Raw genomic sequence first — 14434 nt, 5'->3', positions numbered from 1 at the left:
GAAACAGTCTGATCTGGAATCACACTTGAGAAATGCAGGTGTCAAGGAAAGAGCGTAGACTTCAAAGTTAGAAAACCAGAGTTCGAGCCTTCACTCATTACTTTGAAAGCTGTAGGAGGTTGGGTAGCTTATCACAAGTCTGTGATGCTGATTCATTAATGTACCTAAAACCAACAATCATGGCTATGTCTTATCAACTGCTAACTAAACAGTTGGCACCATCATGACTATTAATTGCTGCAGAAACAAACTATCTCAAAACTTCGTGGCTTATAACAATAACAGTGTATTTTCTTTCATGATTTTGTAGGTTAAACAGGTAATCTTTGTTTTCTGATTAGAACTGTCTAGAGCACAAAGATGACTAGAAGTTGGTACTACAGGCCATTGTCTGGCAGCTCAGTTGTGACTGCTGTCCAGTCATCTTGATCCTCTTCCATGTGGCCTCTCCACGTGGCTGCTTGGGCTTCCTCACAGCATGGCAGCTGGCTTCCAAAATGTTGTGTTCCAAACAGGTGAAACCAGAAGCTTCAAATCTAGCCTTATTAGAGCTACACAGTGTCGCTTCTACCACATTTCTGTTTGTTCCAAACAAGTCAGAAGGCCAACCCAGCTTCAAAAAAGGCAGACGTGTCTCTGGCTTTTGATGAGGACATGGCCAGGTCACAAGGCAGCACAGCATGTAGAATGGAGCATACTGCTGTAGCCATCTCTGAAAATGCAATCTTAGATGCTGTGTTGAATGTTATTTCATCTAGTCCTCTCACAATCTTAAAGATTAAGCAGTAGAAAGGGGATCCGACACTTCCCAGCTGTGCCATTTCAACAAGCTACTAAATCTTCTGTGCTTTTGTCTCCTCACATTTAAGTGAGGAAAAGCATGGTACCTACCACATAGGAATTCTCGAAGAAAAAATGAGTTACTGTATGTAAAGCGCTGAAAGTGGTGTGGGGCACATGGTAAACACACTTAATATTAGCTGTTATTCTGTTTTGGTGGGAAGTGGTTATCTTTCCATGGCACAATTTGAAAACATCAGAAGTTGGATTCAATACCAGAATTCAGAATCTAGTTCACAGGCTCCCCTGGCATCCAGACACCACAGACATTCAACACAGATTTGCCAACATCCCTAGTGCCTTAGGGCTCACCTTGGTTGCACTGTTTTGTTTACTTTAAATCAGGGAGTGTGAGTTAATCAGAGAGTATATACACAATCACTTTGTAAGCCATAGACGTTTTGTTCATTCATATTTGATTGGTTTTTCTTATTGAAATAATTAGGTGATTAGCCAAAATGAAAAAGGAGAATAAGGCAAAATAGAACCAGAGAGAATGACAGTTAATGACAACAAGCCGACTACGTGGGAGGAAAGAAGGTACAATGTTTATTTCTCAAGCTCTTATTAGTACTTTGTTGCAGGAACTAATCTATGTACCTTTCAACATTAATTTAATTTTCCTAACAGCTCTATGAGGTAAGCACTACTATTTCTCCCACTGCTTAGGAGAAATAGAGTTAAGAATGCTGTGGCATTCAGACAGGTGAATGGACTCACCCAAGGTCACCTGCTGGATAAGTGGTGAAACCAGAATTTAACCCTGTCTCCCTAGCTCTAGGTGCCAAACCCTTGTCATTATGGCCTGCTGTCTCTCTAACAGGGCTTTGAGACCTCAAATTTAAAAGGTGGGTATTTCAGGCCTGGCGCAGAGGCTCACACCTGTAATCCCAGCACTTTGGGAGGCCACGAGGTCAGGAGATGGAGACCATCCTGGCTAACTCGGTGAAACCCCATCTCTACTAAAAACACAAACAATTAGCCGGGCGTGGTGGCAGGCACCTGTAGTCCCAGCTACTTGGGAGGCTGAGGCAGGAGAATGGCGTGAACCCGGGAGGCGGAGCTTGCAGTGAGCTGAGATCCGGCCACTGCACTCCAGCCTGGGCGACAGAGTGAGACTCCGTCTCAAAAAAAAAAAAAAAAAAAAAAAAAAAAAAAAAAAAAAAAAAAAAGAAACAAAGAAAAAGGTGGGTTTTTCCAGGCATAACCAAGAACTCTTTAGGTAGCAGAGCTGAGTCCTGTACCAGAGTTTATATAAACACACTCTACTCTTCCAGATCATTAACATGAACCAGACAGACTTGTAATTAATTTCTCTCCATATGGAGTTTTTCCATATTATATTATATTGTAAAGCATTGAATGGGTAGCAAGCACTTTCGTGTGCATTTACACTTTCCATCTCTGGGAGTGGGGCATTCTTCATTTTCTTTTCTGGAGAGTGAGGGAAAGTTTCCGAGTGCAAAGAGACTTGTCCAGGATCTTGAAGTGCAAGTGGTCTTGACACAAGTTCTCTACATTCAGGTTGGAGATCTTCCACCACATCCTTAGTTCTGTGTACAAGGCATGTATACACTTGAAAGAGTGCTGTTGCATGGATTATTGTTTCAAAAAACTACATGCTTATTAACTCCCTCTTGCCTTGGGGCCTTGGCTCTTTGTGTTCCTTTGCTTCATAATATGTGTGACTCATTGTTATGGATTAAATAATGTCCCACCCAAAGACACTGAAGTCCTAGCCCTCTGTACCTATGAATGTGAATTTGGAATTAGAGTCTTTACAGATGGTCAACCTCAGATGAGGTCTTTAGAGTGGACTGTAATCTTACATGCCCATATTTTTACATAATGAGAAAATTTGGACACAGAGAGAGACACTCACAGAAAGAAGAAAATATGAGGACCTCAGGAGAGCAAACCATCTACACCTTGATCTCCGATCTAATCTCAAGAATTGTGAAATACTACATTTCTGTTGCTTAAGCCTCCCAGTTTGTGATACTTCGTTACAGCAACCACAAGAAATAGATACCCCCACGGTCTTTCTGCCTGACTGTGAGATTGAACGTGATCTTATTTGAGAGGTCCTTCCTGGGTACCTTCAAAGTTGACCCCGACTCTTTAGTGTCTATCATTTTTTTTCTTTTTCTTTTTTTTTTTTTTGAGATGGAGTCTCGCTGTGTCACCCAGGCTGGAGTGCAGCAGCGCGATCTCATCTCACTGCAACCTCTGCCTCCCCGGTTCAAGTAATTCTCTGCCTCAGCCTCCCGAGCAGCTGGGATTATAGGCACCCGCCACCACGCCCAGCTAATTTTTGTATTTTTAGTAGAGACAGCTTTTCACCATCTTGGCCAGGCTGGTCTTAAACTCCTGACCTCGTGATCCACCCACCTTGGCCTCCCAAAGTACTGGGATTACAGGCATGAGCCACCACGCCCGGCCTTAGAGTCTATCATTTCAACACTTCTTTGCTTGTCATAATTTAAAACAAAAAAATCTTGCTTATGTAATTATTTGTTTAAAGTCTACCCCCCCACTTTGTTTAAAGTCTACCCCCACCCCATCAGAATGTTTGCTTTGTGAAGGTAAGAACCCTGTCTGTCTTGTTTATCAAGAGGGGTCGGCATAAAGTGCAAATAATGGCCAGGTGCAGTGGCTCATATCTGCAATTCCAGCACTTTGGGAAGCCGAGGCATGTGGATCACTTGAGGTCAGGAGTTCAAGACCAGCCTGGGCAACAGAATAAAACTCCTTCTCTACTATAAATACACAAAAAAATTAGCTGAGTGTGGCGGTGTGTGCCTGTAATCCCAGCTACTTGGGAGGCTGAGGAAGGAAAATAGCTTGAACCTGAGAAGCAAAGGTTGCAATGAGCTGAGATTGTGCCACTGCATTCCAGCTTGGGCATCAGAGTGAGACCCTGCCTCCCCCCGCCCCTCCCTCCCAAAAGTGCCAGTAACATGACCAGTAAGAAAGGTAGGGAAGGATGAAGAAAGAATGGAAGCACATTAAAAAAAAAAAAATTAGCTGGAGCTGGCTGCTTTTGTGAAAGTGCTTTATCATGTAGCATGTACCTACTATTATTATTATTATTATTATTGACAATGCCATCATAATTGTTACATTTTTATTCATAAGTGAGTCCATTTATACTCCATTATATCCAGATTTTGGAAACCAGTTGAAGAAATCTGCTGCCTCCCTGGAGATGTTTGCCCACAGTTTTATTTCATCATCAACTGTAGATCCTTTTGATTTTGAAGCATACTGATTCCAGGATCTGCTAAAAATAAATATTTGCCTTATTAATGTGCTTGCTCATTTACTAATTGCTTTTTTAATACCAGAGTCTTTTTCCAGCTGGGGTTTGTATAACCTTTATCGATCTCACTTTACTTCTAATTACATGTGTTCTTCATTTGTAGCTAAAAGTAACTCTTGTCATCATTCCTGTCAGATTTGATCCATGACACTTTAATTACTATAATTTCTTTTCCCTGCAATAGCAGCAAAAGTGTCCACAAAAATTTTTGTTAGGCCAATTCCTCATCCAAAGGAATGACAAATTTGGATTTTAAAGGAGCAGATTTTTAGTTGTGATCCTTATCTGTGCTCCTTAAAGAGTTGGGCTTCCTTCATTCCTTCCTTATTGCGGGCTGGGCTGATCCATTTACTGCACTGTCACTGTGCCATGCAAAGAGAAGCTGAGTTAGAGAGAAAAACCTCAGTTCAACCTGGAGACCTGCAATGTATTCCTGGTAGCCCTGTTGTGGGCTCTTGGGCAGGTCACTGAAGTTGTCTGACCTATAGTTTCATCACCTTTGAGATGAACACGGTGAATCACCTGTCCGTGCGCAACCCAAGGAGGGGTTGCTTTAGATGGAAACCCCCATAACTTTCCACATGACATGAACCGCAGCATCCTAGGAAATGGCAGCCACTTACATTGTGTTGATTTCTTCTTCACCTAAATATTCTTTTACCTTATTTTTGATTCCTTGATGAAAGTAGGGGGCATGGGAAAGGCAGGGAAGGAGAGAGGAAGAGAAAACGAGAGCAAGCCCTGCCCTGTTGCCTCCTAAAGGTGCCTGGACCTTGATCAAGGGCTTTCCAAGCAAGAGTTCCCTCCTCAGCCCATGGCTGTGAAGACGAGGGTTTGCCCTCTCCAGTTCCACAGAGTTGGTGGATATGTCCAGACAGATAACTATTAATGAGTCCTGGTTAATAGGCTGGTCTAGGGATTCTAATACATGGAAATTAACCCAGTAAAATCATAGGATTCCTTCTCAGAAATGGGGATTATGGACTCCTTCATTCCAGACCTTGCCACCTCACAGGATGGAGAATGTATCGACAACATCAGGAACATCCAGTGAGGCAGGTGCAGTGTGGCCTGGAAAGAGAGAGAGCCCAGGCTGCAGAGGGTCCATTTCACTTCTCACCCTGGAGCAGAGGGGAGGCAGTGCCACAGTCTTTCCCCTCCCTTGCTGTGATGTCAGATGGATGTCGTTTTGAGGGGAAGCAGGAAAGCAAAGTGATTCTTGCACAGCTCAAGGCTGCTCTGTGTGTGTGTGTTTGATTGTGTGTGTGCACATATGTGTGAGTGTGCATGTGTATGCATGTGTGAGTGTGTGCATATATGTGTGTATGTGGGCATTGTGTGTGTGCATGTGTGTGTGAGTGTGTGTGTGCGAGAGAGTCTGGACATAGAGGGAATGAAGGGAAGGAGATTATATTTTTAAACACTTCCTATGTACCAGGAACTATGGTGGAAACTGCTCTGTTATTAGGTGGTGGTGACTTTGATAAAAATTAGAAAGAAATTGTAATTCTTGGACAGCTGGAGATCACAATGTGTGAGTGTGTGAGGGAGTGTGAGTGTTGGAGTGTGTGTGTTTGGGGGGTGGGGGAGGTGCAGAAAATAAAGCAAGATCTATGCATCAGAATTCCAGCTCTGCCACTAACCAGCTCAGAAACCTCAGGATGCGCTATTTAGCTTCTCACATCCTTTGTCTCTTTATTTGGAAAAAGTGTGAGGGGAAAGAGAAGATTCACTAATAAATGTTTGAGAAGTGGGCCTAATACATTGCACTTAGAAGCGTGCAATTTGTATTAACACAGGTTCTGTGGGACCCTCATGGCTCTTGGTATCAGAAACCTTGAGGGTGCATCATTTGTCTTCCTTGCTCTAAATTGGAGTTGAAATCTCTGATTTTGGGGGAAGTCCTTCTGATGCTGGAGGGTGAGTGGAACCAGGTGGGACCTGAGGAGGAGGTCCGGTTTTGTGGGAAATGGGGAAACACCAGGAAGTCCCTTAATACTTGCATCCCCTCAGCCAGTCAACACCTATTTCCAGCCAGCTCCACAGTGGCAGGACATACCCTCCAGCACTTCTGCTCACCTGCCGGCCTGAAAGGAGAGTGTAGGGAGTTAAAAGCAGTAACAAAGTTGCCCCAGGAGACCTCCGAAACTTCCAGTGTCATTTTCATTTCTGTTTCAGACAATAGCATACGCGCTGCACAGCATTTCTCCTATCTGCCCCTTCAGTCCACTCTCCACCCTCTGTCCAGAACCCTGAGGCCACCCAGCACATGTGGTCTCAATGAGCCCTTTCCTTCTGGCTTCTGAGGGGAACCGAGTTGACAGGAGGCATGAGGCTGGATGGAGCCAAGGATGATGGTGGGGGTCTCACTTGGCTTCCTTCTGCATGGTCATGATGGCTGAGTGTGTTAACCAGGGACTGCTTATTCTTCCTGTTAGGCAGCCCTTTCTTTTCTCTGGGTCCTGAGATCGACCCTTTCCCTGGCTCATTCTAGCCTAAGAATGGCGAGGTCCCTCCATATCACCCATGCCCTTGTGTGCTTTTCTCAAAATCTGCCCATCCCTTTGCAAATTGTTCCTTTCTTAAAGGCTCTGTGCATCCACAGTTTGGCCATGCCTGCTGTCTGTCATTGCCTGTGAGGGCCCTGACTGATGTACATGACTACCTGCCCCCAATACCTGTTCTCTTCTTTCATAATGTAGAATTGTTGCTGGGAAGAGGACTCCCACCTGGGGACTTCCTTTTTGGGGCACCATGCCCCAAGGTGGGCCACACAGCCAGTTTGGGCCAATGGAAAGCGAGCCTGTGAGGGTCTCCTGAGCATTCTCATGCTTTCATCTCCTCCTAGGGCAATCCTGGAGGCTAGTTCTTGAAGATTAGGTTATCACAAGATGTGGAAGGGGGCTGGATTCCTGAATCACTGCTTGAAGGAGAGCCACCTACCCTGGAAAATGAGTGAGAGATAAGCATATAATATGGAAATCCACTGAGCTTGGGCCTGGTTCTGTCAGGCCACCCTGAGTCACAGAAAGAAGTCATTTTTATTGTATCTATTGTATTCAACTTTTTAAAGTACATCGTTACTGAAATTGATGACACAACTTTAATCTGAAAATCGTAATTGCCATTTTAAAGACGAAGAAATGAAGACTCAGTAAGTTCCTCCTCTGAGGCCACACTACTGTTATGGGCTAAACTGTGACCTCCAAATATTCATGTTGAAGTCCTTCTAGTACCTCAGAATGTGACTATTTAGAGATAGGGTCTTTAAAGAGGTGATTCATGTTAAATGAGGTCATTAGGTTGGGCTCTAATCCAATGACGGGGTCCTCATAAGAAGAGATGATTGGGTTACAGATGCACACAGAGACCAGGTGCAACAGAGGGAGAAGAGAGCCACCTGCAAACCCTCGGAAGAAAACAACCCTGCTGACACCTTGACCTCAGACTTCTATCCTCCAGAACTGTGAGGAAATAAGTTGCGGTTGTCTGAGCCACTCATTCTGAGGCACTTTGCGATGCCAGCCCTAGCAAACGAATAAAAGTGTCATGATCAGGATGGAGCCCGGCTTGTCTCTGTCATCCAGAGCTATGCACAATTCCTGGAACACACTTGCAGCCTCAGCCTTAGATCCAGTGCTTGCCCAAGACAGCTGGTATGAACAAAAATTGCTAGACCAAATTATTAAGTGAACTGGCATGAATTTTTGAGTGTCCTCATCTCCTTGCTCCATTTCTCCATCAGCACTCTTTCCACTTTACTGTTGGGTGAGATTTCAGGGTGACCTAGTTTGTTCACTGTCTCCCCTCCCCCATTTTGCAGATGTGGAACTGTAGCTCCAAGAGGCAAAATAATATTTCTGAGGTATCAGCTTGACGTCCTGTAACTTCAGTGACTGCAGGGGAAACTGGAACTCGCAGAGGTTAAGTGGCTTGTCCATGGACACCAAGCACCAAGTCTTTTGACCTTGACATCACCTCTCAGCCCTTACAGCATAAGCAGAGACAGATTGTTCTGCAAAGAATGACACCTCCTTGCAATGACTATGAATTATACAATATTTTTATATTAAAAATGATTCTGTGCTCTTTAGAGAGAGGATGGAATTGATATTGAGTGATGAACGAACCCTGCCAGATTCCAGTGATGTAAATGAGCTAGGTTTTAATATGCCAAAGAATACAGCAAAAGAACTGACAGTCACATCCCCACAATGGGAGAGACCAGTGTTGGGGCAGGAGTCAAAGCGCGTTTGTTTCAGAAGCAGCTCACCTTCTGAGTAGCATTTGAATGAGTTTGGTGGCTTTCTTTGTTTCACTTTTAATACATCATTTTGATGACTTCCATTGGCATAAAAAGTCAGTGACAACTGGAGTCAGATAGCCTGGGGCTATTCTAATTGTGTGACCCTGGGCAAATACGTGAATCTCACTGAGACTTAATTTTCTCTTCAATAAAATGGGAATAGCAAAAATAATTACACTAGAGGTTTGTTGAGACAATTAAGCATGTTAGTGCCTAGTACAGCATTGGAGATATTATCCTTGATCCATTGATTTTAATTCTCCCTGCCCTACACATCAATTTTTCTATCGATACAACATGCATAACACTTCAATTGTTTAACCCTGAAAACAGTTGTCAGGGTTAAGTTGGGTGATGTCTTTGTAGGCAACTAGAGGGTTTTAAACTGTGATACACATAAAAAGTTAGAGCTGTTACTTTTTTTCAGCAATTGTGTCCCAGAATTTGGCACATGAAAGTTGTTCAGTAAAACGCTGATTGAATTGAATTACGATAAATCAAACTCCCCTGCATAAATGTTATGATTTTATTAACCCAAGAAATTCACAAGTATTTTTCTGAATCAAAATGCTAAAGCTATTGGCAATGTTTGTATTAAAGAAAGGAAGAAAAGCAACCTGCATTTGGACGTAATGTTACTACACCTACTGGAAATGACCAGTTAACAATTTGTCCACAAAAATGTACAACTACAGATTGTCTGTAGGGCCACCATTTCCTGACATACGAATCATTGTACGGTCAAGGTTAAGTAAATAATTTTCATTTTCAAGATCATGCTGCTTTCAACAAAATTGCAACCATTTTAAGGAAAGCACACAGAAGACCATGTTTAAATGTTTCTGAAGGTGATGACAGAATGGCCTACAAGAGTTCCTGGCACAAATTCTAATCATTTCCCCCTATGAGATAGCATAGTAGTCAGATGAAAAAAAAAAAAAAATGTGAGTTAAAACACAAAGGTTGCTTCTGTCCCAGATAAAGCAACATAATGGTAGCAAAATGTCAGTAATATCAGTTGCGCTTTCCAAGATTTCTGGAAGAGCAAAATAACTTGGTCATATAGATGTGTTACCTGTTTTAGAGACTCTCAGTTCTTTTGCAAAATCCTTACATATGTAGATCAGATTATGGCTTTTAAAGGACTTTTGAAGATTAGCTCATTCTATTCTTACACTAACAATGAAATGTTTCCATTCTCATTTGACAACTGAGAAAACTAAAGCCCAGAAATGTTTCCATGTGATGGATTAGACATTCAAGCATATGTTTTTAATTTCCAAGCTCATGCTCTTTATGAGCTTGGGAATTAAAAATTTATGATGCCTTTATGCTACCAAATAAGTCAATTAATATGTAGTGTCTTACACTTCCCACCCTTGGGTCTCCTCTCATGGGGCTCCTAACTTTGGGTAGACAATTAAGCCTGAGGTAATGATTAGCATTCTGGTGAATAATTCAGATCCAGGGACCAAGATTTTGGAGGACGGACTCTGACTTTTCTAAGAAAGCTGTTCTCCAATGGAAGTGAGATTTTGTATTCCTCTATGAAGACATCATTAAGTTACATTCATGTCAACAACATTTTTTTAAGACATGGAGGAAAAGGGCAAGGCATTTTTACTTGTGTGTCTGCTGTGATCCCAGAGTGTACTAGATATTAAGAGTATAGCAAAGAGAAAGGGACCTAGACTTAGACCTTGTCTGAACCCATTAAAGTCTGGATGAGGGGACTTGATTCTGTGTAGGAATCATCTCTGGAATTTATGGGGCAATAAAGCAAAACACAGTAAAATGAAATGGAAAAAAAAAAAAAAAAAAAACCATATATTTTTAGCACTCCTTTGATGATGTGAATCACTAGGTCTGGAGGAAGGTGCAGACATCTGTATTATTTAAATCTCCCCAAGGACACAAAGGATGACCAAGCTTGAGAAATGCTAGACAATTAGAACATGGATTCTGAGCTTGGGTTTGAGTTCTGTTTCAGCCTGAGTTTCCTAGAAAGCTGAGCCTGAGACAAAGCTTACGTGTGAGGGCATTAGTGGGACATGTGGTCTGAGGGAGCAGACAAGATAGACAAGAGTGAAGCAGAGAAGGAGGGAGGAGCCAGTAGAAGATGTTCATGGGATGCTGACCACTGGCATAGGGACTGGTTGCCCAATCCTGTATCACAATCTGAAAAGTCATATGGAATGAACCTTGGGACCACATTCCTGGGAAAGAAAGGAGCAACCCTTTTGAGGGCCAGCTCCATGCATCTTCATCAAAGTTACTCACAGCCTCATGGCCAGGTCACACAGACAGGGCACCCCTACACCACAGAGATGCCTGGAATAGAGGAGAAACCACCCAGTTTAGGCTTGATAGAGGTGCCATCAGTCTGCACCACCTTGAAGCTGGTCTGTGTGGCTGCAGAACTGGTAACTGAAGCAGTTGCAGAAATGAAAAAGGATTAGAAGCAGTACCTAACAGGTACCTAATAAAAACCCCACCTTGTATGCCTTCTGTGTGGCCATAGACTTCCTACCTAAACCTACTCAGCCTCAGTTACTGTAGGGTCAAACTAAGATTATACATACTTTCCAGGCAGGGTTGTTGAGTGGGTTAATTAGATACCATTTAGCCTAGCACAATGTCCAGCACACACACGAGGAATGGAAAAATGTGACCTTGCTTTCCTCTCCTTCTCCTTCCAAACACACAGAGTTTTAAGTCTCTCTATGCAGTATGGCCTCCTCCAGATCCCCATGGGGATCCTCTGTTAGATTCTTTCACTTCATCCATTGAAGAGAGAACATAAAACTCCAGATTTATCACGAGATGAAAGAGAGGCCCACAATCTGGAGCCAACAACAACACAAAAAGTCACTGTGTTTGTTCTGCAGAGCAGACAGAGAGGCTTGATCTTCAAATAGTTTTTTTTTTCTTCAATCAGAAAACAACAACACAGGATAAAAGCTGATTTTTTAAAAACATAAAGTGTTAGATCAAGTCTCAAATTTGTGTACTCAAAGAAGAAAGATTAAAAAGATTCCCAGATGCTGTGAGGGCCTCTGGTGCAAGACAGATAGATACATACATACATTAATTTTAGTTTCTATACATTTCAGATTGGGATGACAGTAAGATTGCAGATAGCCATACACAGGTGGATATTGATGCTTCTTAAGTTCAGAAATAAAGTCACACTCTGAGTGAGAAAACAAATGTGAATTACCACTCCGACAGGGAAAATGATTAGCCAGCCATGGATGTGCTCCGAAGATTCACTGAGTAAAGGGGAGAAATGGACAAGTCACCATGGATAGTAGGGGCAATCTCAGGCAGGCGGAGCTTTGATGTAACCCATTTATTCATTGAACCAACTCAGTGAACCCATTGTTTCCAGTCAGTTGGTAGGAACTGGGGACACAGAGATGAACAGGGTTGTGCCGTTGCCTTCCCAGATGACTGCTATGGTACCGACATGGACAAGATGCTTGAGGATGTAGAAGGAAGACTTTTCTACTATAGAGGTCAAGCAAGGCCTCCAGAGGAGGTGACATTGCAACCCAGTTGGAATGTTCATCTGGTATTTGCCTGGCACTGTGGGAGGGGAAAGGGCTCATTCTAAAAGCCCTTTTAAGAAGTTAAAAAAAAAAAATCTCAGAGGGCTAAATTTAGTTATTTGCACACTCCAGCCTGAAATGTTGGCTCTTAACCATTGAACAACAGATTTTTGAATCAGAAAAACCTACCTTCAGTCCCTTGGTGGTTTACTTCCTATTTGCCATCTCTATGCCTGTATGGCACACAAAAAATTTGGAGCTCAGGAAGTTGAAATAACTTGCTCAAAATCAACCTCCCTGGATAGGTTTGAAGACGTAAAGAGCTAGCAGATATGAAGACTTCCCCAAGGCCTGTCATGTAGTAAAGTCTCAGTATGTGGGACTGTTATTTCTCAGTGTGTGGGAATGGATGAGGGTGAGCTCCACTGAACCCTGGCCAAGGTGTGTCCTGCAAATAATCCCTCTGTCCTGTGCATCCAGCAGTCAAAAAAAGGGAAGGTCTGGACAAGGGAAGATGAGAAGTCTGGTCGTGAGGGAAGGAAGTTCCAGTGAAAGGATAAAGATGGTTTATCCTGGGTCTTCAGGACTAGAGCAAACCATCCCTTCCCACTCCCCTTTGTCTCTGCTCCCATTAAGCTTACACACCCAGCTGCCTAGGACTCTTGGTTTCAGGAAAAGCAGAGCTCTGCTCCATGATAGCCCCATAAAAGTGTCCAGACCGAATGCGTCTCCCAGCCCACCACACCATCACTCTTTTTGCTTGCCATGTGTATTTTTTCTTCACAGTATTTAAACCTCTTTAATATAATATTTTGTTTTTAATTTGTTCTTTTTATATGCCTTCCCACTAGAATGTACGTTCTCGGAAGGCAGAAACTTGTTTCCCTACTGTTTTCCAAAATGTAATATGTTCTTGAAAATAACTGTTGAATAGATGTGTCAATGAATGATCAGTGAACTGAAGAGTACCAATAACTTGGAAGGGAAAACCCCAAAGGGTCAGCCCCTCTTTTGTTTTATTATGTTACTGATTTTCAGCAACTTCCTTTCATGTATTTGAGTCTCAAACTTGGTTAGTCTCTGACACTTCTTCTCCATCTCCACAGATAAGAAAATGTTCCGTTGTCTCATTAATTCTATTTTGTAATTACTTGTCCACGTCTCCCCGTCTCTGCTGCTGGGATAATTGCTAAGCTGGGGCACCATCATAACACCTGGACTGCTCTCTCTTTCCTTCATGTCAGTCTTCACTGGTCTCCGTGCTGTAATCAGAAAGATCTTTCAAAAATGAAGACCTGACTGTGCCAACCTATCCAAACTCTTTACATGTTTTAGAAGTTTTAAGATCTTCAACTTTTCCAATTTCATTTTGTTCTTTGCACGTGTACTTTAGGCTACAGCAGAAATGAACTCCTTACAGCTCTCTGCAGCTTGTCTCTAAGCAATGGTGTATGCATCGCATTGCATTGCTGACTTCTATCCAGTTGTCTGTATCCCGTCTGATCCTTAAGCTTCTTGAACCCAAAGACTACACCTGTGAATTACACTGTGTATCTACACCTGCCAGAATCCTCCGCACATGTAGGTGCCAACAAATATGTAAACGACACAGCTATTTTACCAATCCCTCATTTGTTTGGTTAGAAAATTCCAGTCTTCTTGAACCTGATCACCTGAGAAAACAGTTTCCAAATGTAAATATTGAGGAACTGACACTAAAACTTGATGATCCCTCTAAGGTATAAGCACTTGGTAGAAATATTTCTAGTTGGTTATCAGCCTCCTTTTGGCCATTTCTGTCTCTCTCCTCTCTAACATCAATACTTATTACAGCAAGAAAACCAACCAGGAAAAGATCTATAGCTCAACAGAATGGTCTAAATGATGTGTTTCCCCTTTAACTGAAAAAAAGGAAAACAAAGCATTCAATTCTGCACTCTCCGTCAGTTCATCTTTTCTTACAGGCCATCACGGTGACAGTTACCAAAAAGGTTGGCCATGAACAACACCTCCTGCTGCCTGGGAAAGACACATCTGTACGTGTCTGTGTTCAAAAACAGACAGGAGTTTAAGAGAAAGCATATTTTTCAAAAGTGCAGTGCAGCACAACAGATTGAGTGCCTGCAAACAGGTTGAACACATACTTGTGTTTATTTTAAAGAATAGGAAAAGACCAAATGCTTCATTAATTGGTGGACTTGAGGATGTACAAAAGAGATACATGGAAGAAAGTAAAAACTGAAACTCAGTGGTAAGAGAAAGTGAATAACAATAACAATAAAAGATATGTTTCTCTGGGATAAAACTGATGGAATTTTGTAGCAGCAAGGCACTTTGCAGATCTCTGGATTCCAGGTGCAGGCTTTTGCAGATGTGAATATGGAAACGTGGAGAAGTGAAGTCAGTTATCTAAGG

General features: G+C 42.5%; 2 long non-coding RNA genes across 2 annotated transcripts in view; both read left to right on the top strand.

The window, feature by feature from the left end:
- LOC126955544 (uncharacterized) overlaps window positions 1-4136 on the top strand; it is a 28216-nt gene extending 24080 nt beyond the window's left edge. Inside the window, exons 2-3 of the long non-coding RNA XR_007725966.1 lie at window positions 1286-1380; window positions 4008-4136. This is a non-coding gene — a long non-coding RNA (uncharacterized LOC126955544). The remainder of the gene's footprint in view (window positions 1-1285; window positions 1381-4007) is intronic.
- Window positions 1-14434, top strand: part of LOC126955538 (uncharacterized) — a 656849-nt gene that overhangs the window by 217518 nt on the left and 424897 nt on the right. The window lies entirely within an intron of this gene.

Source organism: Macaca thibetana, chromosome 5 (assembly GCF_024542745.1).
Source record: "Macaca thibetana thibetana isolate TM-01 chromosome 5, ASM2454274v1, whole genome shotgun sequence".
In the NCBI taxonomy this organism is placed as follows: Eukaryota; Metazoa; Chordata; class Mammalia; order Primates; family Cercopithecidae; genus Macaca; species Macaca thibetana.
Note: the sequence above shows the minus strand (reverse complement) of the source record. Positions and strands in the feature narration are given on the sequence as shown.